Below are 27,402 nucleotides of genomic sequence, written 5' to 3'. Positions count from 1 at the left end.
CTACACATTGATATATCTCTAGCACTGAAATAGGTCCAAACTCTAAGGTGGCCATGTCTTAGACTTTGTGAAAACTGCAAGCTGCTGAGACTTATCTCATATATATGGTGGCATATTTCTGCCGCGAGATAGCTAGGTAGCTATCATGATAATATTGTAAATTTTCCGAGAAATATGTACATTTTTCTGAAAACATTTCAGCAAAATATAATATTTTCTAGATATTTTATTTCTTTCCTTAAAATATTTTAGCGCAAAATTTCGCGTTAGTGCTTAAAACTGCCACGAGATACTTGATAGCTATCACAGTAACATTCTCAACTTTCCAGAAAAGTTGTGCATTTGTTTGAAAATATTATCGCAATAAATTATCTTTTTCAAGATATGCTTTTTATTTCCAGGAAACGTTTAGGCTATTGAGATAAAGTTTTCAGAAAACTTCACTTTATCAAAAAAACATTTTTAAGTATCGCGATAGCTACCTAGCTATCTCGTGGCATAAATATGCCACCACACATATTTGGGGGGGGGGGGGGGGGGGGCAACGACGTCTACCATGCATCCCTCCCTAGACTTTTTTTCATAGGTACCAAATTGTTCGGCAGGACTTACTCTTTCAAAATAAGAAAAGTTCCCATGAGAAAACTCTTTTGAACTATATATGATTTCACTGTTTCCACGACAACCGTTCATTTTTGGAAAGGACAAGCATATTGATGACCATCAGTCACATCTTGGTCAGTTTTGGTGATAAAACAATAAAAATTGTATCAAAATGGAGCAAAGACATTGGCCTTTAAATAGCGGCACTTTTATGTTAATTTACTAATTTGCATATTCATGAATATTAATTAGAATGCTACAAAATGACAAAATTTTATTAGAAAATAATATTTTCTTAGTTTTAAACCAATTTAAATGTACCAAACAGTTTTGATCTGTTTTGAAAGTCTCTCGGTATTTTCTTCAATAGTATTTTGTAAATCTGATGGATTTTTTTACTCCAAACTAGGTATGTTTAGCTAATTTGCATAAAATGAAACACTGCCACAACCAACATCTCAGGAAACGAGATCCTGCTTAAATTGAATAAAATGATATAATTAATTTTTATTAATAAAATACCACTTATGTGAGCTATATTGTTTAGAAATATAGTTTAAACATCTATTTGAAGGAGGAATCAGTATGTAACATACTTTACACATGTAACGCACATTCTGCCGGAGGGGTTGTAGGACATTTACCCGCAGGACATTTGCCCCCCAATGAAAAAATGAACTGCTGGACATTTGCCCCCCAGTTGAAATGGCAGATAGGACATTTGCCCCCCCCCACCCCCCATTGCTTAGTTTTGGAATGGACATTTGCACCCCCCCCCCACCCCCACACCCCAATATTTTTGTCCTATATGCCAGTATATATAACTGTATTTTTTATTGTTTTATTATCAAAATGTCCGTTTCAGAAATAAGCACTGGGGGGCAAATGTCATATCTACCATTTCAACTGGGGGGCAAATGTCCAGCAGTCCACTTTTTCATTGGGGGACAAATGTCCTGGGGGGCAAAGATGTCCGGATCCCCGCCGGAGGACTCGTCTATCTATAAAACTCCACAATCGTGTCTGTTTGAATATGACTTCTTTGAATGTTTGAGCGAGGATTTTTTACAATATAGTTCCCAAGGGGAAATCTTTCTTGCTGGGGACTTGAACTGTCGAACAGCAGAATTAAAAGATTATGTTGGAAACTTACGGTTAGACAGATTTGTAAACATACCGCTAAACAATGATAGTAGCATAGATGTCACTTTGGGGTCAGGTTTGTCCATGTGTGACAATCACGTGCACAGCACGTGCGGCGGCCATCTTGAAGAACAAGCTCGCGGCGGTCTTATTATTACAATTAACATAAGTTGTGAACAATACCAAGAGCGAAACATGAATGAGATCGAATGTACATCTGTATATAAATTGCACACTGATATAAATGGATAAAAACATATTACATATATTGTGTATTAATAATTACAAAGTATCTTATATTTACTTATAACAAAGGAATAATGTATCGCGCTCTCGGAAATGTATACAAGTACATGAAAAAAAAAGTTCTTTAATGAGAATATTTCTACAAACAAGCTTAGACAAGTTCATGCTGCGTCAATAATTGATTTGTCCGTGGGTTCCCACCCTTACAGAAGCAAGCCTCTGTGGCGTACATGCTGTGTATTTGCTGTGTATATGCTGCGAACACAGTAGTACGCCAGAGGAGTACATTTTACATACACCGCATGCCGCGTACATGCCGTGTACTTTTTCGACGAGTACACAGCATGTACGCAGGAGGTCACTAGTACACTTCAAGTACGCAGCACAGACTCTGTAAATTTAAGGAGTACACTGCATGTACGCAGGAGGGACTTGTACAAGAAAATAGTACACTGCATGTACACCGCAGATACTTCGAAATTTATAACACTTATATTTAGTTGCATTAAAGTTGTTTCCCCTTGATGCAGTTACGCCATTTTCTTCAGATGTTTACCAAATTACATGCTACAAAAATTGATTTATTTCATTGAAAAGTGGATGAAGAAAAGCATACTAATTTATTTGATAACATCAATCTACATTATTTTGGTAAGGGTAAATACTTATTGATGCATGTCACTTATCTTTTTTCTGTTTTTTTCTGTCCAAATGATCAGCATTTGCATAAGAAAGTTGGTGGGGTACGGAATTTACATTATCACAGCAGTTTCGCCACAAGAGTACACAGCATGTATGCAGCAGGAGTACACAGCATGTACGCCGCAGGACTCGGGCCAGGAGTACACAGAATGTACGCCGCAGGAGTACACAGCATGTACGCCGCAGGACTCGGGCCAGGAGTACACAGAATGTACGCCGCAGGAGTACACAGCATGTACGCCGCAGGAGTACACAGCATGTACGCCACAGGGGTAGTACACCGCAGGCTCATTTGCATGTGAAAAGTGTATGTGCCGCGTACATGCTGCGTACTATTTCCCGCATACTAAATTCCTCCAGCGTACATCCTGTGTACTATGTAGTCCACAGCATGTACGCAGCAAGTAGTACGCGGCAGAGCTCATTTGCATGTCAAAAGTGTACTACAAACGTACTATCAGTGTATGTGCAGTGTATATCCTGTGTACTATTTAAAGCCCTTGATTTCAGTACACATCATATACGCTGTATGTACACAGCAAGAGTACGCAGCAGGCCTTTTTCTTCTGTAAGGGGCACTTGTAATTATACGAGATCGTTAAAAACCTATTATTAAAGTACACACAAAACTGACCTCTCTACTTGTAATTAAAAGATCCCATCAGACCCCTAAATAGAGACAACAAATGCATGCGAGATACTTGTAAATCATTACACCTAATAACCCTTGAAGTACTTTACAAGCATAGGCATGTTCATGCTTCAACATGTACGTCTGTGAAATATAAAGTTTGCAGAAATGATCAAAATTAGTTATTTCTTACACAACCTCAACATGAAATTAAACGCCTCTGTGTTTTATAGCAAAGGAATGATGTATGGCGCTCTCGCAAATGTACTTATAACGTAACAACTTAACACTTCTGTTCTTGACTGATTTTAATAAAAAGATCGTCAAAAACACGAACAAGTTATCTATAAGTCACTTATGATAATACAAGTACATGAAAAAAAAGTTCTTTCAGGCAAAATCATTCAGAAGTCAAATCATGGAAAATAGCTCGGGAGTATTCGAGAATATGATGAATTCCTTCGCTGCTGACCTAAAGGAAGTGTGTCCAGTACATCACAAAGTATGGATTAATGAAGCGCATTACAGTAAACTACATTTTGGGTTTTCGGAAGACATTTGGGTAGAATTATTGACAAGCTATATAAGAAACAGGACGAATTTGAATGTAGACTTCTCCATCATCCACACTGGTGATCCGTATACAGACATCGGGATTTATTTGCCTGGCGGTCATTATTTGGTAGACATAGAGTGTGCTTTACGCGACTTCCTGAAAGCCAAGGGGTGTCTCTATGTTAAGTACAAGGACATAACAAAAACGAGAATTGAATTTGATATGAATTACTCCACATGGATGTACATGCTCCGAAACTACATGAGCAAATATCATCCGAAAATAGATCTCAAGTGGTGCGAACATAGCTTGCAACCAAATTCCTATTGCCCTGTAACATCAGTACGGAACCTGAAGGACCCGAAAATACCTACATAGATATACTTACTATGCTCTGTGATCATCATGCAAACAGAAATTGGTAGATTTAAAAGCGTGTCTGACTTGAATTCGTTGCTGATTTGTGTTGATCAAAATGTGTATGAAGGACAGACTAAAGAGACAGTTATATAAAGAATAAATGATGGATACGTTACCATTGGATCTCTGTAGAAAAATATTTTCCGACTGTGTAGAAAGACCCTACATACCGTTATATTACATGTTGGAGTATGAGCCGTATAGAATGGTTCTTAGTAAAATAACAGCACAACATTTTCCCCAAGAATGCACAAAACAGTGGTTAAAGCAAAAGAGCACTTTTATATCTTTTAAAGACACTTTGATCGACATGATTCGTTTTTATAAGATGAATTTGAGTATTGAGGCGATCAGTGAAAGTAACTGGATGACATATATTCCTGAGAACGAGGAAATAGCACTTGATGTCAACGATGCGATACGAGGTGGTGGCCAAGAATTTCAATACGATTGGTTTCCAGTCCAAGAGATAAATAATAAACATAATCTTATTTTACTTACAAAATCTGTAGATATTATTGATGCAATTCTTCATTTAGAACTGCTAGAGACGCTTATTGCGAAGCATAATATCAATTTGTGAAACGATGATGAAGAAATAAAATACAATAAAGGAATATGTTGTTTTATTTGTGTACACCATCACATCTACTAACGCTTCATCTTTTCTTTCAAAGCAAATTCAAACGTATATGTTATAAATAACAAATGCATATTGTTTTTTTCAATCTTTTATTGCCAAAGCTTGTATCACTTATACAGGTTACATGTATCAACTAAAATAAGACACAATAAATTCATCATTCAACTTCTTGCGATACACATCAAACGGTTCTAAAATGTCCTTCATTTTTCGTCCAGAACATCGGTTCATAATATAATATACGCAATACAGCCCGCATATGTTTGAATCCGTATCCTGTATTTGACTGAAGTTCATCCAATAATGCTTCTTTAACGCTTGCTCAAAATGAACTTTGTAGTGTTCTGGTCTATTACCTAGTGATTCGAAAAATTCGTCGGGTCCTCTTTTTGGAAAATAAAAGGCCACCCAATGTTTTCCTGATCCCTGGCTCGTGTCTGTATTCGAAATGACGTATTGTCCCCTACGTATTTGAAGTTGATCCGCAGCGCATATTGTCACAGGGTACTCTTTTAACATTTCCTCGAGCTCGTAGTTATTCATTTTAAAATGTATAGGTGTTCCAATCCAAAGTATCTTGTGTCATGCTTTCGCGATATTTCTTACGTCGTGGGCTGTCTAAATCACGACTCAAAGGTGTGTCCATTTTATCCCTATGCCGCTTCAGATCACTATGCTTTCGTGACCGTCTTATTTCCAACCTAGCAATATCAACGGCTTGGGCTACGGGTGTCACAAGGTTTACTACGGGGAGATCTTCTCCTTTTTGTTCGTGTTTCATTGCTTCTCTTTCTTGTTTCTCTTTCATTTCGGCCATTTTCCTAAGATGAGCACCGCTACCCACAATGTAACGGCCCATATGATCAGGCCGTACGTATCCGTCCCTCAGGTCTTTGAAGTGTTGTATCCACTTTTCCGGGTCCGGTTTATCCGGTACCCATTTTTCTTGTTTATAATCGTATACCTCTATGGAACCCATTTTGGCATGTGAAAGTTAATGCACGCCAATCCTTCTTACAACATTCATTCATCATCATCCGATTCCTGATCGCCATCAGCTTCTTTATTATCATCCATTGAATATTCTTCTTTGCTTTTATGATCGGGCCACAACTCATTAAATAGGCCTTTTCTAAGCGCAATGGCTTGCTGAATAGATTCTTTGACAATCATGCCGTGCTGACTTCTTAGTTTCTTAGCCGACTGTAGAATCTGCTGCTGAGTAGGGTCGTTTTGTAGCTCATAAAAGTCAATTAGAAATCGGGCATAATTTTGTCTCAGTCTCTTTCTTAATTGAGGCAATTCGCCATTAGCGGTGCGACGGTAAGCTTCTTCGAAAGAGAGCCCTTGTTCTGAATAGTTGTTAACTTTAGCTTTAAATTGTTCTTTAATAGATTGTCTGAGAGGATCCTGAAAACGCTTATCCCATATCTCACGGCGTGATCGCTCTTCTATAATCTCAACTTTTCTACGTTTACCGGGAGGTCCCTTGAGCAAAGATCGTTTCTTTACAGAGCTTGTGTCATTTCTATTTTTTGTTTCATCATCACTATCATCATCAACATCATCATAATGGTCATCATAATCCTCCTCCTCATCTTCAACCTTGTCATCATTTTTGTCAGATGAGTAGCCTTCTCCATTGAAATAGTCTTCTTGTTTATATTCATCATCTGTTCGTTTTCTTTTTTTCTGGACTGTTTGCCTCGAAAATATTATCACGTAAACGGTGTTGTTCTGGGGTGCTCGATTTTAAGTCTATTACCAAATAACCGTGCGGTCTTGATGTCGCTCGTTCAAACCGTTTCATAAAGATATGTAATAGTTATAGTATGTGTGAGAGTGTGTTACCAGGATATATCAGAGCTAGGGGTACATCGAGGGTATTTTTCTCTGCACATATCGTCGAGGCCGGTAGGCCGAGACAGATATGTGAAGAGAAAAATAACGAGATGTACCCCTAGCTCTGATATATCCTGGTAACACACGAGCACTACATATTATAACTGTTTTATCGCATATTTTATCATTAAAATTTATATATTATTTTCATTTAAATTTGTTTATTATTATTTTTACTATTTTGATTCCCTTTCTGCGCCTCGCTGACTGAAACACTAAAACTTCTGTTTTAGAAAATGTGTTCCCCAGATAAAAGTACCCAACAAATTTCTGCATTGGTTTTAAATCTTTGCATTTCATTGGCCAGACATATTGTAAAACTTGTTGTTTTGTTTGTAAAAAAAATCAAAGAAAAAGAAACATTTGAGAAATCTCAGAATTTCATATATTTCATGTATTTCTGAATTTGGCAATAACTATCAAGTTTTTGAAATATTCTAGTTTATTTATTCTTTTACTTTATAAATGTAGGTGTTTGTGACAATTCTTTCTCTGTGAACTGTAAATTGGAGCTAAAATCATCTTTTCTTTGAAAGGAAAAAATTATACTCCCTTGATAGGACCTCAATAGAGAAAAAGTGTTCCGATATATATCGGAACAGTTTTACTGTGCTGATATATATCGGAACACTTTTTTTCTTATGAAACTCCATAGAGATTTCCGTGTTGATATATATCGCAACAGTTCTGTAATATCCCTTACAGAAGCAAGCCTCTGTGGCGTACATGCTGTGTATTTGCTGTGTATATGCTGCGAACACAGTAGTACGCCAGAGGAGTACATTTTACATACACCGCATGCCGCGTACATGCCGTGTACTTTTTCGACGAGTACACAGCATGTACGCAGGAGGTCACTAGTACACTTCAAGTACGCAGCACAGACTCTGTAAATTTAAGGAGTACACTGCATGTACGCAGGAGGGACTTGTACAAGAAAATAGTACACTGCATGTACACCGCAGATACTTCGAAATTTATAACACTTATATTTAGTTGCATTAAAGTTGTTTCCCCTTGATGCAGTTACGCCATTTTCTTCAGATGTTTACCAAATTACATGCTACAAAAATTGATTTATTTCATTGAAAAGTGGATGAAGAAAAGCATACTAATTTATTTGATAACATCAATCTACATTATTTTGGTAAGGGTAAATACTTATTGATGCATGTCACTTATCTTTTTTCTGTTTTTTTTCTGTCCAAATGATCAGCATTTGCATAAGAAAGTTGGTGGGGTACGGAATTTACATTATCACAGCAGTTTCGCCACAAGAGTACACAGCATGTATGCAGCAGGAGTACACAGCATGTACGCCGCAGGACTCGGGCCAGGAGTACACAGAATGTACGCCGCAGGAGTACACAGCATGTACGCCGCAGGACTCGGGCCAGGAGTACACAGAATGTACGCCGCAGGAGTACACAGCATGTACGCCGCAGGAGTACACAGCATGTACGCCACAGGGGTAGTACACCGCAGGCTCATTTGCATGTGAAAAGTGTATGTGCCGCGTACATGCTGCGTACTATTTCCCGCATACTAAATTCCTCCAGCGTACATCCTGTGTACTATGTAGTCCACAGCATGTACGCAGCAAGTAGTACGCGGCAGAGCTCATTTGCATGTCAAAAGTGTACTACAAACGTACTATCAGTGTATGTGCAGTGTATATCCTGTGTACTATTTAAAGCCCTTGATTTCAGTACACATCATATACGCTGTATGTACACAGCAAGAGTACGCAGCAGGCCTTTTTCTTCTGTAAGGGATATCAGCACAGTTTTGTAGTAATAATGTGTGTTACTATGTATAACATACTGCAAAGATCAAAGGAAAATTGCCGCACTATGCGATAATACTAGACGAAGGATATATTCTTCTTGCCAATGTAGCTACTTGCTGTCTATCAATAGGATTATTAAATAGCACCAGATACTGCGTATTCAAAGCGATATCTCTGCAGGCTTTACCTTGAGGAAACAAATTTTGGGTGAGATATACGACAGATATGTTCCTGTGGTGACTAACCTTGGTAAAGAGATCAGCAATTCTTTGATCGCATTTAACTTCAGTCATCAAGTCGTCAAAGACCAGCAGATTCCTTTGATTAACATTTATATATTGGGAATCATTCAAGTAGTCTGGAATACCGTGTACAAATTCAACCCGGGGGATCTCACGCTGAAGTTTATCATACAATGGTTGCCATTGTCCAAAACACCATATGATACGCTGAGGCTGAGGTCTTACAAGATTTGATGATAACAGTTTTCTTGTCCATTCAGTTTTTCCACTACCACTTGGTTCTGAAACGACCATAGAAAATGGATGTTGAAACGTCGTCTCTCTTGAGATGTCCCATGTTTGTAATGGCGGTGAAAAACTGTCAGTGGCTTCGTCATTTCCGCGGACATAACGTTGATGTCTCCGCATGTTGTCGACCCTAGAAAAAGACTGATGGCAAACAGGACACTGATGCATTTGTGAAACCGATGTAAGTTATATATCTTTTATCAAAAAAAAACAACACTGCTTTATTCTGTTCTATTAGCCATTCTTACGTTTTCTTGGGGTAGTGGAGAAGGAAGAGGTGGAGGAGGAGGAGTGGAGGAGGAGGAGGAGGAGGAGGAGGAGGAGGAGGAGTGGAGGAGGAGGAGGAGGTGAGGAGGAGGAGGAGGAGAAGTGGAGGAGGAGGAGGAGGAGTGGAGGAGGTGTGGAGGAGGAGGAGGAGGAGTGGAGGAGGAGGAGGAGAAAGATGAGTGGTAGAGGAGGAGTGGAGGAGGAGGAGGAGGTGTGGAGGAGGAGGAGGTGTGGAGGAAGAGGAGGAGGAGGAGGAGGAGAAAGATGAGTGGTGGAGGAGGAGGAGGAGTGGAGGAAGAGGAGGAGTAGTTGAGGAGGAGGAGGAGAAAGATGAGTGGTGGAGGAGAGGAGGAGGAGGAGGAGTGGAGGAGGAGGAGGAGCAGGAGGGAGGGGAGGTGGTGTCGATATATACAGTAACTCGTAACACCTTCAGTCATGGTTAAATTTACTTTTGACTTATATGCGTGTGATCCCTGAGTGACCAATCAGAATGCGTGGTATCACAAGTCAATCAGAGCATTGCTAAGCTATACTGACTAATCAGAACATTGCTTTGGCTCTATTAATTATATTTCTCCCTGTAAATTCATTCACTGCCATTTTGGTTATCAAAGTGTAAGGATCGGGTAAGCTTACTTTGACGCATTTCTCGCATGAGTGATTTGACTTCCGGTTTAAGTTTATTGCCTTATAGTACTTAACGAGACCTTTGGTTAGATACCCTATATGCCTAGCTTTTGTTCAATAATGAAGGAGTTAAGTATGCATTTTCCGAATCTTTTTGACGAGACCTTTCCTATGCTACCTTACTTGACCAGGTTCGAGTCTAGAAACGCGCAGATAATGTTGATTTTACGCGTGATTGATCTGAGTGTACCTACTTATAGTACTCGTCGGGACCTTCGGTTAGATACCCAATATGACTAGGTTATCCTTAATAGTAAAGGCGTGAGACCGGGTGTTTCCGAATGAATGATTCCGATTTTAACCTTAATATCTGGAAAATGGATAGAGATAGACCTAGCTATACTACACTATACTATGCTATTCTATTGTGTATGCTATGGTTATGCGCTGCTATGCTATGCTGTACTATTGTGTATGCTATGCTGTACTATGTAATGCTTTGCTGTACTATTGTATATGCTATGCTATGCTATGTTGTACTATTGTGTATGCTAAGCTATGCTATGCTGCACAATGTAATGCTTTGCTGTACTATTGTGTATGCTATGCTATGCGCTGCTATGCTATGCTGTACTATTGTGTATGCTATGCTGCACTATGTATTGCTTTGCTGTACTATTGTGTATGCTGTGCTATGCTATATGCTATGTTGTACTATTGTGTATGCTTTGCTGTACTATGCTATGTTGTACTATTGTGTATGCTATGCTATGCTATATGCTATGCTGTACTATTGTGTATGCTTTGCTGTACTATGCTATGTTGTACTATTGTGTATGCTATGCTATGCGCTGCTATGCTATGCTGTACTATTGTGTATGCTATGCTGCACTATGTAATGCTTTGCTGTACTATTGTGTATGTTATGCTATGCTATATGCTATGTTGTACTATTGTGTATGCTTTGCTGTACTATGCTATGTTGTACTATTGTGTATGCTATGCTATGCTATACTATGCTATGCTATATGCTATGTTGTACTATTGTGTATTCTATGCTATTGCGCTGCTATGCTATTGTGTATGCTATGCTGCACTATGTAATGCTTTGCTGTGCTATACTATACTATACTATGCTATACTATTGTGTATGCTTTGCTATGCTATACTATACTATACTATGCTATACTATTGTGTATGCTATGCTATGCGCTGCTATGCTATTGTGAATGCTATGTTGTACTATTGTATATGCTATGCTATGCGCTACTATGCTATTGTGTATGCTATGTTCTACTATTGTGAATGCTATGCTATGCTATTCTATTCTATTCTATACTTTACTATACTATACTATACTACAGTGTAATTTGAAGAAAAATAGAAATGCATCAATTTCAGCTATTGTTTACATGTTTCAGGTTGAAATTTGGTAGAATTTAGACTGACTCAGTTCTCAACTTGTTGAGAAAAAAATACTTATCATGATTTTAAATGCAACTTAAAGGAAATTCAAGTTCGTTTACACTTTTTTTTATCTAATTTCGTTTCAAGGTCCAGTCCTATGAAGTTGTGGTTAGTGATAACAGCAGTTTTGTATATTCGGTATAGACTGGTATTCAATTAGAAAACGATAACGCTATCTGTCAGCAGAAGAGCGTGTATTAAAGATTTATTTTCCTTTCACCGTTAATGCATGGTAAACCATTTGCTGAGAAACATTCTAAGAAATTCTATTCATATATAGGGGGCAAGTAATTACAATAATTGAAGTAAATGACCACCACTTCAAAACTCTACATTCAAAGAAATATTTAATTGAAAAATGCATGAGGCATCTTGAAGAGGGTTGCTTTCCTATAATTAATCTAAAAGCCTGGAAAAGAAGGGACTCTCTATTCCAGTTTTTTTTTTTCATATCAAGGTGTATTTTTAATTCAAATGCGAGCTATGCAGTTTGTTTCTACACTCACACATGAATTTGCTCATTGTCTATTACCATATAGTAATAAACATGACACCGCCTGGCATGAAACTAATGCCTTTTTAATGGGAATTGTCTCTTCAAAATTCTGTTTTGAAGATATGGACAAGTATGTATTCTGTTCTGTGGAACGAGGAATAAATCTTGTGAAAAAGAAGTGAATGAACAAACTATTAAGTGTGAAGCGCACTTTCAGTATTATTTTCGGCACTGTGTAAAATATGGAGTGGAGTCGTGGAGTGGAGTGGTGGAGTGGAGTCTGGAGTCGATTTTGGAGTCAATTTTGGAGTGGAGTCTTTTTTGGAGTCAAAATTGGAGTCGATTTTAGGAGTGGAGTCTTTTTTGGAGTCACATTTGGAGTCGATTTTGGAGTCTAATTTGGAGTGGAGTCAGTTTTGGAGTCGATTTTGGAGTCAAATTTGGAGTGGAGTCTTTTTTGGAGTCAAATTTGGAGTCGATTTTGGAGTCAATTTGGAGTCAAATTTGGAGCAGAGTCTTTTTTGGAGCCATTTTTGGATTGGAGGCATGGGGTGATTTCTCTCGGGTCTGTAGTCACTAAATATATGTAATTGTCTCTTAATGAAACAGTCTTGATTGATAAAATGGGTCTTAAGACAAATGGTCTCTAATTTCATGCGGCCTCTTAAGCAGGTTTTTTTTTTTAAATGTTTAAAAGGGATTTTGTGAGTGGAGTCTCATTGATGCTTAATGTTACTGAAGTGTTTGGTCTATTAATTATTATTGTCATTTTGTGGTGATTTAGGAATGGAATTCCTTGATTTTATGGTCGAAGAAAAAAACAACACTGGTTATAACTGTTTTCATCACGGTTTTCCTGGTTATAAAATTTCTGTTAGAGTCTGTGTTTAAGACAATGGTCCATGACATTATTGGTAATATATGGTTTTTACAACGGTATTAAGGTCCCAGAAACACTTTGGATATTATAATTTCAAGTAGCATTTATTTCACGAAGAAAGAATTCAAAGATATCAGCCTCTCTACAAATCTTGTTCGGTCTTAAGCATTGTTTTCATAAGAACGTCTGTAGAAATCTTATCAAACCATTAAATGATGCATAGAAATTTCCAAACTACTGAAAACAACGAGGGTCATTGCAGACTTAACGTGAAAGGGAACATAATAGCAATAATTCTGAATAAACACTTAGAACATTTTTTCGATTTCGCCCCTCAATATGTCTTTGTTGATTTATTTTAAAGTTACAACAAAACCCTGCGTTTTTTAAACCAGTGTTTTTAGAGATTTGACCATTTACTTTATTCAAAAGATCGGTCAGTTTGTATAGAAAAGGGATAGGTGATTTGCTCTGTTTTAGGGTGCATATTGGCTCGATCCTATTGTATGTACTGAAAAATATCTGTAATAAAAATGTCTCTTTACTCTACTTGCAGACCTGCTGCATATTTTTTTTCACATGCGTGTAGGTCTACTAAAATAATACATTTTGTATGAAATTTATTAAAAACAAAACAAACAAAAAAAGAACAAGGTTTACGTTCACTGTATTTACTTCAAATATACCCAAAATGCACCATTTGCTGTTCTCATTTTAAAAAAATTCTTGGGGGAGGATACCCCCGTACCCCCAACCCCATCCCTGCGTACTATGAATAAGGTCCTGGCTACTCGCCTGCAATCTTTATAGCTGACTGAAGAGTAACATTGATATTTATAAATTCTGACCTTGTTATTTTCTCAATAGCTATAGCCCTTCGTTATTTAATATAGGTATCATTTATAAATTTTGAATATTGACCAGCAAAGACCATGGCTGATAATGGTTTGCATTGTTTGCAGAAGGCAGACCTATTTACTTGTTTACTATTTAACAGTCTGAACTTAAAATTTACAAAATGCAAATCTTAAAAAATGCAGATGTTTTGTCTTTATTCATAGTTGAGCCACACCATGAGAAAACCTACATAGTTTACTGCATTTGCATCGAACTAGATCAGCCTGCACTATTTTCATCTGATGTCCGACATGGTACCCGAGAACCGTGGCAGAGCTCTTGTATGCGAGAATGGCCTGCACAGGCATGAAGCTGATCAGAATTCATATAGTTCTTTAACAATTTGTCTTACTTGAATGTGGTTTGAAAGCAAATTTTGTATGGAATGAGCAGACGAATCAAGAACCAGACTAGTGCAAATGTATTTTTTTTTTGTGAATTGTACTATTGTCTATTATAAACATAATTTTTATGCATAACACACAGTATTCTATCCTTCATTAATTTCATGAAGTATTGTCATGTCTTATAATGTGTCTTATTATATTATGCCGTTTGTAGTAGATAGTAAATATTTAATTACCTAAGTTTTTGTACCCCCCGACAACAAAGTTATAAGAGGGGGTATACTGGTTTCAAGTTGTCTGTCTGTCTGTCTGTCTGTCCATCTGTCTGTCTGTCCGTCTGGTCGTCTGTCTGTAGACGCAATCTTGTGCGCACCATCTCTCCTTATCCCCTTGACAGAATTTAATGAAACTTCACACAAGTGATCAGTACCAACAGTAGTTGTGCATGGGGCATGTTAGGTTCTTTTAGAAAAAGAATTTGCAGAGTTATGGGACTTTGTTTTTTTGTTACTATACTATATACATAGACACAATCTTGTGCGCACCATCTCTCCTCATTCCCTGGACACAATTTAATGAAACTTCACACAAGTGATCAGTACCAACAGTAGTTGTGCATGGGGCATGTTAGGTTCTTTTAGAAAAAAAATTTGCAGAGTTATGGGACTTTGTTTTTTTGTTACTATAATATATACATAGACACAATCTTGTGCGCACCATCTCTCCTCATCCCCTTGACACAATTTAATGAAACTTCACACAAGTGATCAGTAACAACAGTAGTTGTGCATGGGGCATGTTAGGTTCTTTCAGAAAAAAAATTCCAGAGTTATGGGACTTTGTTTTTTTGTTATTATACTATAGACATAGACACAATCTTGTGCGCACCATCTCTCCTCATCCCCTTGACACAATTTAATGAAACTTCACACAACTGAATCAGTAACAACAGTAGTTGTGCATGGGCATGTTAGGTTCTTTCAGCGACAAAAATTGCAGAGTTATGGACTTTGTTTCTTGTTAACATACTATGTACATACAGTCTTCATATGCAGTCTTGTGCGTGCCTATCTACCAAACCCTTGCACACAATTTAATGAAACTTCACACAAGTGATCAGTAACCAACCCCTAGTTGTGCATGGGCATGTTACATTCTTTTAGATAAATATTCTGCATAGTTATGGGACTTTGTTTTTTGTTACTATACTAATACATACAGTCTATATACATACAGTCCATATAATTATGCAGTCTTGTGTGTGTCAAATTGCAATGTACTGTGTCAGTGCATGCGGGGGGGAGGGGGGGGGGGGTACATTCATCACCTTTAGTGATAGCTCTAGTTTTTCTTGTTTTCATTTTCCTGATTCATTTTAAAATCTAAAAACAATACTTTCTCATTATTTAACATTTTAAGTTAGAAATGTTTATCAATTCTCTCTGAGTAATCTTCAGGCAACATCTGGCCCAACATCAAACCATGAAGGAACTAGGGGTCAAGTCCTGATAAGAATGAGATATCATGCTGAGGTGCTGTACTGGTACCTTCTCCAGCAGAATTGTAGAAATCTGTCATAAAGTAGAGAGTGATTTGTTGTAATTAACTATCCAATGCAATGGCAAGTTATTCTTACCAATCTGATAAGGGTCATTTGAGAAAACATCAGTAACTGTTATTGTTATTTCTAGAGGAGTATGATATTGAGCCCATTCATGATTCAGCAGTTTACTAGTAAATGTTAAGTGTGAAATATTGTATGTGGATAATTATTTGGAGGTGACATATAAACGTAGGATCTTTTAATGAATTTTTAGGTTTTATTACATTTTGATTCCAAAACTGACTCCAAATTAGACTCCAAAATTGACTCCAAAACAGACTCCACTCCAAATTTGACTCAAAAAGTGACTCCAAATTTGACTCCAAAATCGACTCCAGACTCCACTCCACCACTCCACTCCATGACTCCACTCCATATTTTACACGATGCCATTATTTTCTTGGAAATGGATTTGTGAAGTACAGAAGAATATTATTTATACATTTTTGCGCTATAGAAATACATTTGTATTTGTATTAACTAAGTGACTGTGGTTTATTTCACATCAGTCTGTAAAAATACAGTTTAATACGATCATGTTGTAAAAATATAATGTAGATTGAACACTTACCTTGTTCGTGACACAAAACATTGATAATAAAGTGCACGTAGAAATAAAGATTTTTTAGGACTAAGCGCCTCTTGTATATACTGAGAACTGACTTGATTAAGTCCAGTACTCCCAGGGTTATAATGTGTAATGAATTTACAAGTATCTCGCATGCATTTGTTGTCTCTATTTAGGGATCTGATGGGATCTTTTAATTACAAGTAGAGAGGTCACTTTTGTGTGTACTCCAATAATAGGTTTTTAACGATCTCGTATAATTACCTACAGGCAGTTGAAGTGGGAACCCACGGACAAATCAATTATTGACGCAGCATGAACTTGTCTAAGGTTGTTTGTAGAAATATTCTCATTAAAGAACTTTTTTTTTCATGTACTTGTATACATTTCCGAGAGCGCGATACATTATTCCTTTGCTATAAGTAAATATAAGATACTTTGTAATTATTAATACACAATATATGTAATATGTTTTTATCCATTTATATCAGTGTGCAATTTATATACAGATGTACATTCGATCTCATTCATGTTTCGCTCTTGGTATTGTTCACAACTTATGTTAATTGTAATAATAAGACCACCGCGCGCTTGTTCTTCAAGATGGCCGCCGCATGTGCTGTGCACGTGATTGTCACGCATGGACAAACCTGACCCCAAAGTGACATCTATACTACTAATGATATTGATATACCCGTAAGAAATTCACAAGATAAAGGTGTTAACTCTTTTTTGCACAGACTGATTGCATTGTGTAAAGAACACGATCTGCTTATTGTAAATTGGCGTCTGAAGCCGGGAAAATGCACTTACTATTGTCTAAATAATAAGAGATAAGGGGCTAGTCTAGTTGATTATTTATTAACAAATTTAAGAAATTTTGAATGTATTTCTGATATGATAACTATGGAATTGACGGAATACTCTGATCATTGTCCAATAACATATAATATCATGTGTCAGAAAACAGCTTTCTCGAATAGCGGGAACATATTAAATTGATAAGATATATTAGGATTCTGGAAGGTCTATGGATTTATTAGCATCACTGGAAGAAAATCGAGAGGTTTTTGATCGATTAACGAATACTATTGTGACTGATAATGAAGATATTGACTCGAATATAGAAATGTTATCTGAAACTATTTACCAAAATTGTTTTAAGATTTTTGGTAAGTCTGTAAATTATAAGCCAAACAAAACTAAAAAAAGAAATGAGTGGTTTAATGATGATTGCAGACGGGCTAAAAATTTATTTTTAGATAACAAAAGGAAAGTAAAGATGTGTGGAAATTCTGAAAATATTGTCGAATTTCTGCAGAGTCGTAAATATTAATTATTGTGAAGTAAAACGTAAAGCAAAGTACAACTTTTTTCAAAGGAAAAGCGCAGTATTTCTGAACTTAGTCGCAAATCACCGAAAATGTTTTGGAAAAAAGTAAACAAGTATAGAAATTCAAGTAAAACAAATTGTCGATGTTGATGTTTCATTATTTGAAAATATTTTTTCTAAAATTCTAAATACACCTGTTGAAAGTAGTTTTGTTTCAGATAATGTACATATAATAAATGAAATGGATCGATATGTTGATATTGATTGTTTAGATAAGCCTTTTGACGTACAAGAAGTAAGTAAAACCATATCTTTTTTAAGCAGGAATAAATCTCCAGGATGTGATCTTGTTGTTGCAGATTTTTTTTATAGACGCCAAACAATTTTTAACACCATATTTGGTTAAAATTTTTAATAAAATTTATCATGATGGAATATATCCCATATCATGGACAAAAGGAATAATTGTCCCACTACATAAAAAGGGGGATAAATTTGATCTTTCTAATTATAGAGGAATATCACTGATAAGTACTATGGCCAAGATTTTTTCTTTGTTATTAAGAAACAGATTGAATAAATGGTGTGAGCACCAAAATGCTTTTATTGATGTGCAATTTGGTTTTCGAAATAACAGAAGTAACAGAAGTGTTTTTATTCTTCTTAGTAATTATACAAAAGATTATTTCTATGAATAGATCATTGTACTGTGCTTTTATAGATTATGAAAAGGCGTTCTATACAGTTAATAGGAATACCCTGTGGTTTAAATTATTTGAAATAGGTATCAGTAGTAAAATGGTTAAAATGCTTTAGTCAATATACAAACATGTATCAGCTTGTGTTAAGGTTTTTTCAAATGTTTCTGATTTTTTCGAGGTTTCGTTTGGCTTAAATCAAGGGGAACCACTCTCGCCAATACTTTTTATACTCTTCGTGAATGATGTAACAGCAAACCTTGATTTTAACTCATTAACAGATCACGACTTGCAACAACTTTATATTTATTTGTTGTTGTTTGCAGACGATATGGTACTATTTACTACTGGCCAGAACAGTCTTCAGGCACAGCTAGATAGCTTGTTTATTTACTCTGTTAAATGGGGACTTAAGATAAATATTGATAAAACGAAAATGTGTATTTTTAGAAAAAGAAGACAGAATATTAATTTTCAATGGTACATTAATGATACACCAGTGGAAACTGTGAACTCTTTCTGCTATCTTGGTGTGAAATTATTGTAATGGAGCTTTATCTGAAGCTATAAAGGCACTGTCTGATCAAGCACTTAAAGCTGTTAATGGTCTATATTCACTATTTTTTAGGTTAAAACTTGATGTTAAGACTAAATTGACACTCTTTAATCGTATGGTTGAACCAATTTTATTATATTGTGCTGAAGTATGGGGCATATACGATACAAGTTGCTTAGATAGAATACATATGGAATTTTGTAAAAAGATACTCGGTGTAAAAATGCAAACCCCAAATATGGCAGTGTTGGGGGAACTTGGAAGGTATCCTCTCTCAATACTGTGCAAAGAGAGAGTTCTAAAGTACTGGTTAAAGCTTGTAAATAATCCAGATTCTATCATGACTGATATTTTTAGAGACCAATGTAACAATGTCAATTCTCTTCGATGTAGAAACTGGCCCAAATATGTCAAACTCTTTTAGAACAACTAGGATATGGACCATATAGCGCCAGATATAAACTATTTTCCAATGCTACAAAAAACGGTTAAGAGATCAATTTATACAGGAATGGCATGGTAGTATTACAAACATGCCAAAACTGGAATATTATTCAAGATTTAAAACGCTGTTTATGTTTGAACCATATCTCACAAATGCTGATAATGATTACTTAAGAAAATTACTCAGTTGTTTTAGAATGTCTTCGCATTGCTAAGCTATTGAAACTGGAAGGTATATGAACATTTTGAACTAATCCTGGAGCTTTCTAACTTGGATAATTGAAAAGCCTTATTTGAACTTCGTTGCATTACATTTTGTAATACATGAAATAATTACCAAGATAATGCCTCAACAGCGCCCGAATGAGAAGAATTAATAGCTCTCACTGTTATTTGAATACTCTTAAGCAAAACACCACTCTATCATGTTTTATAAAGGCTTTAATGCTCATTATGTTAACTCATTAAGGCCTCACCAAATTAAAAAGTTGTTCATCGGATATGCCGCTCGTATATTTTCAGAACGTTTTTGGCTAATTGCGCTTGCCCCATTGGAAAAAATCAATCCAAAATTTATTGGTGCGCTACTTTTTACGGACGTAAAAGTGTATAAATGCTTATATAATTCCAGTCCTAGATTGTTCTCAGATGGATTTTAATCAAAATAAATACATACTACGCACACATCGTCTATAATAAATCATAACACTTATATTTAGTTGCATTAAAGTTGTTTCCCCTTGATGCAGTTACGCCATTTTCTTCAAATGTTTACCAAATTACATGCTACAAAAATTGATTTATTTCATTGATAAGTGGATGGAGAAAAGCATACTAATTTATTTGATAACATCAATCTACATTATTTTGGTAAGGGTAAATACTTATTGATGCATATCACTTATCTTTGTTCTGTTTTTTTCTGTCCAAATGATTAGCATTTGCATACGAAAGTTGGTGGGGTAAGGAATTTACATTATCACAGCAGTTTCGCCACAAGAGTACACAGCATGTATGCAGCAGGAGTACACAGCATGTACGCCGCAGGACTCGGGCCAGGAGTACACAGCATGTACGCCGCAGGAGTACACAGCATGTACGCCGCAGGAGTACACAGCATGTACGCCGCAGGGGTAGTACACCGCAGGCTCATTTGCATGTGAAAAGTGTATGTGCCGCGTACATGCTGCGTACTATTTCTCGCATACTTAATTCCTCCAGCGTACATTCTGTGTACTATGTAGTCCACAGCATGTACGCAGCAAGTAGTACGCGGCAGAGCTCATTTGCATGTCAAAAGTGTACTACAAACGTACTATCGGTGTATGTGCGGTGTATATCCTGCGTACTATTGATTTCAGTACACATCATGTACGCATCATATACGCTGTATGTACACAGCAAGAGTACGCAGCAGGCCTTTTTCTTCTGTAAGGGTATACATTCCGAGCCGTTTGTGAATATTTCGTTCAGAACTGAAGAAGCATAGTTTTGGTTAGAAAAGTCACCAGAAGCCACCCTTCCTGTTTGTTTGCTCTAAAATTTCCATGGGGGAGGCTCCCCGGACCCCACCGGAAGAGGAGATTCCTCTCCACCACACTCTCCCCTTGAATAACATTTAAACTGATCACGCTACGCCCCTGTGCGATATGTACGAGAATTTCGTAATTAATTTGTGCATGGTACTGTTTACAGCGTACAGTTATCTTATACATACATGAACTTTGGTTTGAAAGGTTCTCAGAATTACCAGCGTTGACAAATTAGAGAACATAGGGCTTGTCTTATTAAGATAACCGTAAGGGTTACTACGAAAACATTGTAAATGAGCTCGGATATAAAATTTCTTTCTATTCGTCATAATATTGGGTTATGCTGCATTACTAATAGTAGACCTTTACAACGGACACGGACAATGTAAACGTACCATGTACTTATTTGGCAAAATCTGGGGGATTTCTCAAAACATAATTTAAATTGAAAAACATAACCGCTGGGATGCGTTTTATTTTCTAAGACACTAAATTCAAATGTTTTTGCCTAATTATCAAGACACAGCATATTTTTTATAATTCTTGACAGTGTTATACTCTGCTGTGAATAAATATTGTCTGTGTAAGGAGAAATGATTAGATCTACACAGTTCTTCGGTAAGAAGTATTTTGGAGGAGTAAAATTTAATTCAACATTTTGAACGTAACTTTGTCAAAATAGAAATATTTTTATGTACTGTACTTATCATGTGTCGCTTTCAGATCAACATTAATTAGAAAATATATGCTTGGGTCCCCGTAGTTTGCTAGCTAAAGCGATGTTCATCAGCGATGTTTCATGCATTACCAACTTTAATAAAACATATACTCTAAAAGTTTTTATAAACAAGAATTCATCGAAGCAAACATCTTTTCATTCGATTTATCATTGATTTCTATGAATGGTGTAAATTTCAAATTCTGTATATGCTTTCAACATAATACAGAATCACATAATTAGCTCGACTATTCATAGAATAGTGAGCTATTGCACTCGCCCATGCGTCGGCGTCGGCGTCGGCGTCAGCGTCCGCGTCCCGATTTTGGTTAAGGTTTTGTATGTAAGCTGGTATCTCAGTAACCACTTGTGGGAATGGATTGAAACTTCACACACTTATTCACTGTGACAAACTGACTTACATTGCACAGGTTCCATAACTCTATTTTGCTTTTTTACAAAATTATGCCCCTTTTTCGACTTAGAAATTTTTGGTTAAGGTTTTGTATGTAAGCTGGTAACTCAGTAACCACTTGTGGGAATGGATTGAAACTTCACACACTTATTCACTGTGATGAACTGATCTACATTGCACAGGTTCCATAACTCTATTTTGCTTTTTTACAAAATTATGCCCCTTTTTCGACTAAGAAATTTTTGGTTAAGGTTTTGTATGTAAGCTGGTATCTCAGTACTTACTAATGGGAATGGATTGAAACTTCACATACTTGTTCACTATCATGATCTGACAAGCACTAAGCAAGTCCCATAACTCTACTCTCTTTTTTTTTCAAAATTATGCCCCTTTTTCGACTTAGCAGTTTTTGGTTAAATATTTGTATGTAATCTGATATCTCAGTATCCACTAATTGGAATGGATTGAAACTTCACACACTTGTTCACTGTCATGATCTAACATGCACTGTGAAGGTCCCATAACTCTACTTGGCATTTTTACAAAATTATGCCCCTTTGACTTAGCAGTTTTTTGTTAAGTTTTTGTATGTAAGCTGGTATCTCAGTATTCACAAATTGGAAAGGATTGAAACTTCACACACTTGTTCACTGTCATGATATGACATGCAGTACAGAGGTTCAATACTTCTACTTTGCATTTTACAAAATTATGCCCCTTTTTCAACTTTTGTATTCATTCAATTGACAAGGCTGTTGAATAGTCGAGCGTTGCTGTCCTCCGACAGCTCTTGTTTTGATAAATATTCATTTGAGTGAATTATCTGTAAGGAACATATCGACAGTCTTAACACTTGCAATTTACGAATGTTTGTGAAATATATAAAGGATCTTAAATGAGTGAATTTTGTTCCTGAATTTATTCAACTAGATCTAGTGAATTAACATATTTAAAACCTGAGGCTCGTGACGAGCATTTTATTATTAAATAAATAAGGCAAGTGTTTCTTTCTCGTTCTTGTAAGTGAATCTTTGCTGTAGAATTTCCAGCATGTCATTTGAGCCGTGCCATGGGAAAACCAACATAGTGGGTTTGCGACCAGCATGGATCCAGACCAGCCTGCGCATCCACGCAGTCTGGTCAGGATCCATGCTGTTCGCTAACAGTTTCTCTAATTGTAGTAGGCTTTAAAAGCGAACAGCATAGATCCTGACCAGACTGCGCGGATGCGCAGGCTGGTCTGGATCCATGCTGGTCGCAAACCCACTATGTTGGTTTTCTCATGGCGTGGCTCATTTGTGTATTGAATACAATTTACAAATAACGACTATTTTAAGAAATAGAACACAACAAAATAAATAACAGCAGACTTGTTTTGTTTGTGTCTGTTCAATGTTCAACACCCTGCACGACCCCTGGCAACGGCTCTATCACACAAATATTAAATGAACTTGTATGGCTATTGTCTGTGTAAAGTTAATGTTCTAAACTTAAGCACATAGACGCTTATTGAAATGAAGAATGAAATCCTACATGAACGCGTGCACGAACAAGTATCACCTCTCAATCTAAAAATATGTACACAAAAAATACTATTATCACATACACGTGCACTTCGTGAACTCTATGGAATCGATATTGCAAGGCTATATTTGCATGGACGTGATCAAGTAATATGTCAATAAATCAAACAACTTAAATGAATAGGACATTTTTTTTCATATATTTATTATGCGTCACGTTGATAATGGAACTATTTTTAATCAGCAAAATTATTTTTTCCGTCTTCCTCGTGTGATGTTAGAATATTGATTTTGGGCCGTTTCAGTAACTCATACATTATAGGAATATTATGCACGCCTGCATGATTAAAGTACATTTGAAATGATTTGTTTTGTTTTTGTTTTATTCATTCTTATTTGTTTACGCTGCGCTGCGTAGTTATGACTGTTTCCAGTCTAACTAATCAATCGTAGGCCCAGCGAGATTCGAATTTTGAGACCCGTTGCCAGATACAGGTCGGCGCCTGGATCGATTCCAAAAAATTAAATTCATATGATATAGTTAAAAAGGGACCTTAATTCAAGGCCCGGGTGTTATTTTTGAACATGTCTGGGTCTTGGCTGGAGTATTTATTGTTATTATATTGTTTTTAAATGTTATACCCCCCTAAACTGCATCATAATTTCCGAAATAATAAATAGGTTATAAAAGTATTTAAATTTATTAAATTTTGTCATCCAGGGTAAGAGCCGCGACTACCTTACTAACACTCCTGAAGCGCCTGAGAAAAACTGCCACTGACCATGAACTACATCTATACTCTTAAGCTTTATTTTATTAATATCAAAACTTTAAAAACATTAAAACTTTAAAAATACGTTTAAAACATAGCCTCTATATACGTCCGATTGTTGACAGTACACAGGTTATTTATAGATTACACGCCACGCCTACTGCATAAATGTGTCATATCGATAAATATGCTTATTTTATATTCTCGTAAACATTCAATGTGCTTCACCGATACCGTTTTACTATATTTTTAAAATGCTGTCATTTTGTCATTTTTTAATGTTTTTCAGTTCTGTTTTTTGCACTTTATAGTCCAAAGTCTGAATTTAATGATTATATCGGTATTAGTTACTTTACATATTACATGTAAAAGATATTTACGATCGCGCTGTATGAAATTTTGCGGTTGTTTTTATCAAAATTCGACCGTTTCTACGTGATTTTGGTTATTTTAATGATATTATCTTCCTAAAAGTGGTCTAGCAATATAGCTATATGTGTTCTTTAGCGATTCTGCAAATTTAAAGATAAAATATATATTAATAAATGTTTTACACGCGAATCCTGTGTACCCGTCGCCTAAATTACGCGTAAGAATTTTTACTTAAAATTTACCTGTTTAGGCCTACCTGTTGTTTGTTTACCGTTGTGTGTCGGCGTCTGTATGTTTCCGGATCATCATCACTACTGGATTTTCCTATGGTGGCGTCTTTCTCGGACTGGGTCATGCTTATGCATGCCACCATAGGTCCCTATCACATATATACAGTGCTGACCAATACTTTATATTATTTTATAGCTTTATTTGATATTGGTTGCTTATGGTTTTATGATTTTATTACTGTTATTATAGAATTTGTATAGAAAAGTTAAAATTGAATAAAAGTTGCTTAAAAAGCTAGCTAAAATTTGATAAAATTTGATAAAATCAGAGTTGACCTTTGCCGAAAAACGAAAACACAAAGACTCTTATTTCTGATTTTTATTTTGCCTAAAGTTTTTAATAAAATTAAGTTATAAAAATATATTTAAAACTAATTTAGTAAAAACAGGTGACCATCCTTGCCGAAATGTAAAGTGTTTGCAAGGATGTGTCTCCTAGTTTTAAAATCATTGTCTAAAATTAGCCTAGTTATGGCTTAAAATTACGTATATGTTTAAAATCCGAACAATTTAAAAGATACTGGTTGCTAAAAGAGTATTTGGCCTTTTGATTATTATATAAAACAATAAAAATAACATATGTATATATACATTTTAACAACTAAAAGTAAAATACTATAATATAAATTATGATATTAAAACCTCTTTCGGGCTTATTTTGGTATACTTCATATACAGTCGGCTCCTGTTACTATGTTATTCTTGAATTTATTTCTAGCTGTTCATAGTTGAGGCCCGACCCTAGCAACTTTAATAGATAGCGCCCTTCACCCTGAGGACATATCGCCTGTATTGACCGCACCAGTGCCGTTAAGCCTTACATGGTACCCCCAGACGGGGTGCATATCAGCCCCCCTGGTTATTGACGCCATCTCTTTTGAACGAGGTTTAGGATTTTAACATGTTTATACACGTTTCCCCAGAGATTATATTATCTCTATTGACCGCACCAGTGCCGTTAAGCCTTACATGGTACCCCCAGACGGGGTGCATATAGAGATTCAAACCCCCTGGTACTTTGTGATATTAAATTAAGGCCAAAGTTGTAAAATTCATTGTTAGGTCGGGCCCCTCCTATGTAATGTTTATGTTTTGTTTATATTTTGTTCAAGTAACCTATTTTGGTGATGAAATGTATTAGGAGGCTGTAGACCTGCTGCTCTACTTCCTTTGGAGGGAAGAGGAGTGTTTTTCTGTCTATACAGACCAACCCGAGTTTCAGGAGTCCACATTCAAGTTCCAATCTGTGTTCTGCATTTCGTGTACACTCTTTGTGTATGTCGAAGAATACGTGGTTGAATGTTTCGTATTCTGTACAGTGTGGGCATAGATGTTTATCTGAGTAGTTCTCCCAGCCCAGACCGTTCCGCCCCAGCCTTAATCTGGTAATGATCTTATCATGGCCGGTGTTTGTGCTATAAATTTGCATTTTACTGGGGATATGTTCTGAGAGGGCGCAGCGCATTGTGTCTTGTTGTAGCCATCTCTGTCTAAAAAACTCCCTTGATTTGGCCTTTATTATGCTATTAACCTCAGATACTGCTAATTTGACCTGTTTTGGGACTCCATTTTCGGACCCTTGCTTTGCTAGTTGATCGACCCTTTCGTTTCCCATGATGCCTACATGACTCGGGACCCATATTAGGGAAACATGTATACCTATTTTACTGAGATGGCTGATTTTATGAATAATGTCAACTATTACATCAGATCTTGATTGTGACCTGCCTGTATTTATTGATTGTAATACAGACAAACTATCTGTAAATATAGCTATGTTTCTGGGCATGTTTTCGGGTATCCATTTCAGTGCATGTTGGATGGCTGTTGCCTCACACGTGAATATGGAGACCCTAGGGTCTAGTTTGAGAGCCGACGAGCAAATTTCTTTGCTATAGGGATCAAAGACAACAAAGGCCGCGCCCGCTTTATTTTCGCTGGGATTTTTGCTACCGTCTGTATATATATGGTAATGTGACCTATAATGCTTCATTATATGCATTTCTGTTATATGTTTGGCCTGGGTGGTATCTTCTGTTTTATTAATGAAGCATTTAAGGCTTAAGTCGGGGGTTGTGACCATGATCCCAGCATTATATGAAAACACCGGCTCTTGTATATTTACTTCATTTAATTGGTATTTATCTAGTAACCTATTAACCTCTCGAGTGTACGGCTGGGTTCTAAGCTCTTTCCTACCAGTGTGACCGTTTCTAACCCTTTCGATGGTACTGGGGCATTCTTTCAGTGCTTTGATTGTATTATTTATGGGCAGATTTTCACCACATTTGAAATGAAACAACCTTAATTACATATATACTCGTATATGCCTTTCAGTAACGTTAACGTTAAAATCCCGATCGGAACTTAACTTTGTTTTGACAGTGTTGATGGCATTAGGGTGAATGCTTTCAAGGTCAAAATATCACAC

The 27,402-nt window shown here is 36.4% G+C and overlaps 1 protein-coding gene across 4 annotated transcripts in view; it reads right to left on the bottom strand.

The window, feature by feature from the left end:
* LOC123529466 (NXPE family member 2-like) overlaps positions 1-27,402 on the bottom strand; it is a 63,900-nt gene that overhangs the window by 31,045 nt on the left and 5,453 nt on the right. Inside the window, exon 1 of one of the 4 annotated variants that reach the window (XM_053521305.1) lies at positions 24,276-24,907. The exons of the other annotated variants lie outside the window; for them this stretch is intronic. The gene's annotated coding sequence lies outside the window, so the exon portion shown is untranslated. Of the gene's footprint in view, positions 1-24,275; positions 24,908-27,402 lie in introns of those variants that run through there. 4 annotated transcript variants of the gene reach the window in all.

This window comes from Mercenaria mercenaria, chromosome 13 (assembly GCF_021730395.1).
Source record: "Mercenaria mercenaria strain notata chromosome 13, MADL_Memer_1, whole genome shotgun sequence".
Classification (NCBI taxonomy): domain Eukaryota; kingdom Metazoa; phylum Mollusca; class Bivalvia; order Venerida; family Veneridae; genus Mercenaria; species Mercenaria mercenaria.
The sequence above is the reverse complement of the archived record's forward strand: the minus strand, read 5'-3'. Positions and strand labels throughout refer to the sequence as shown.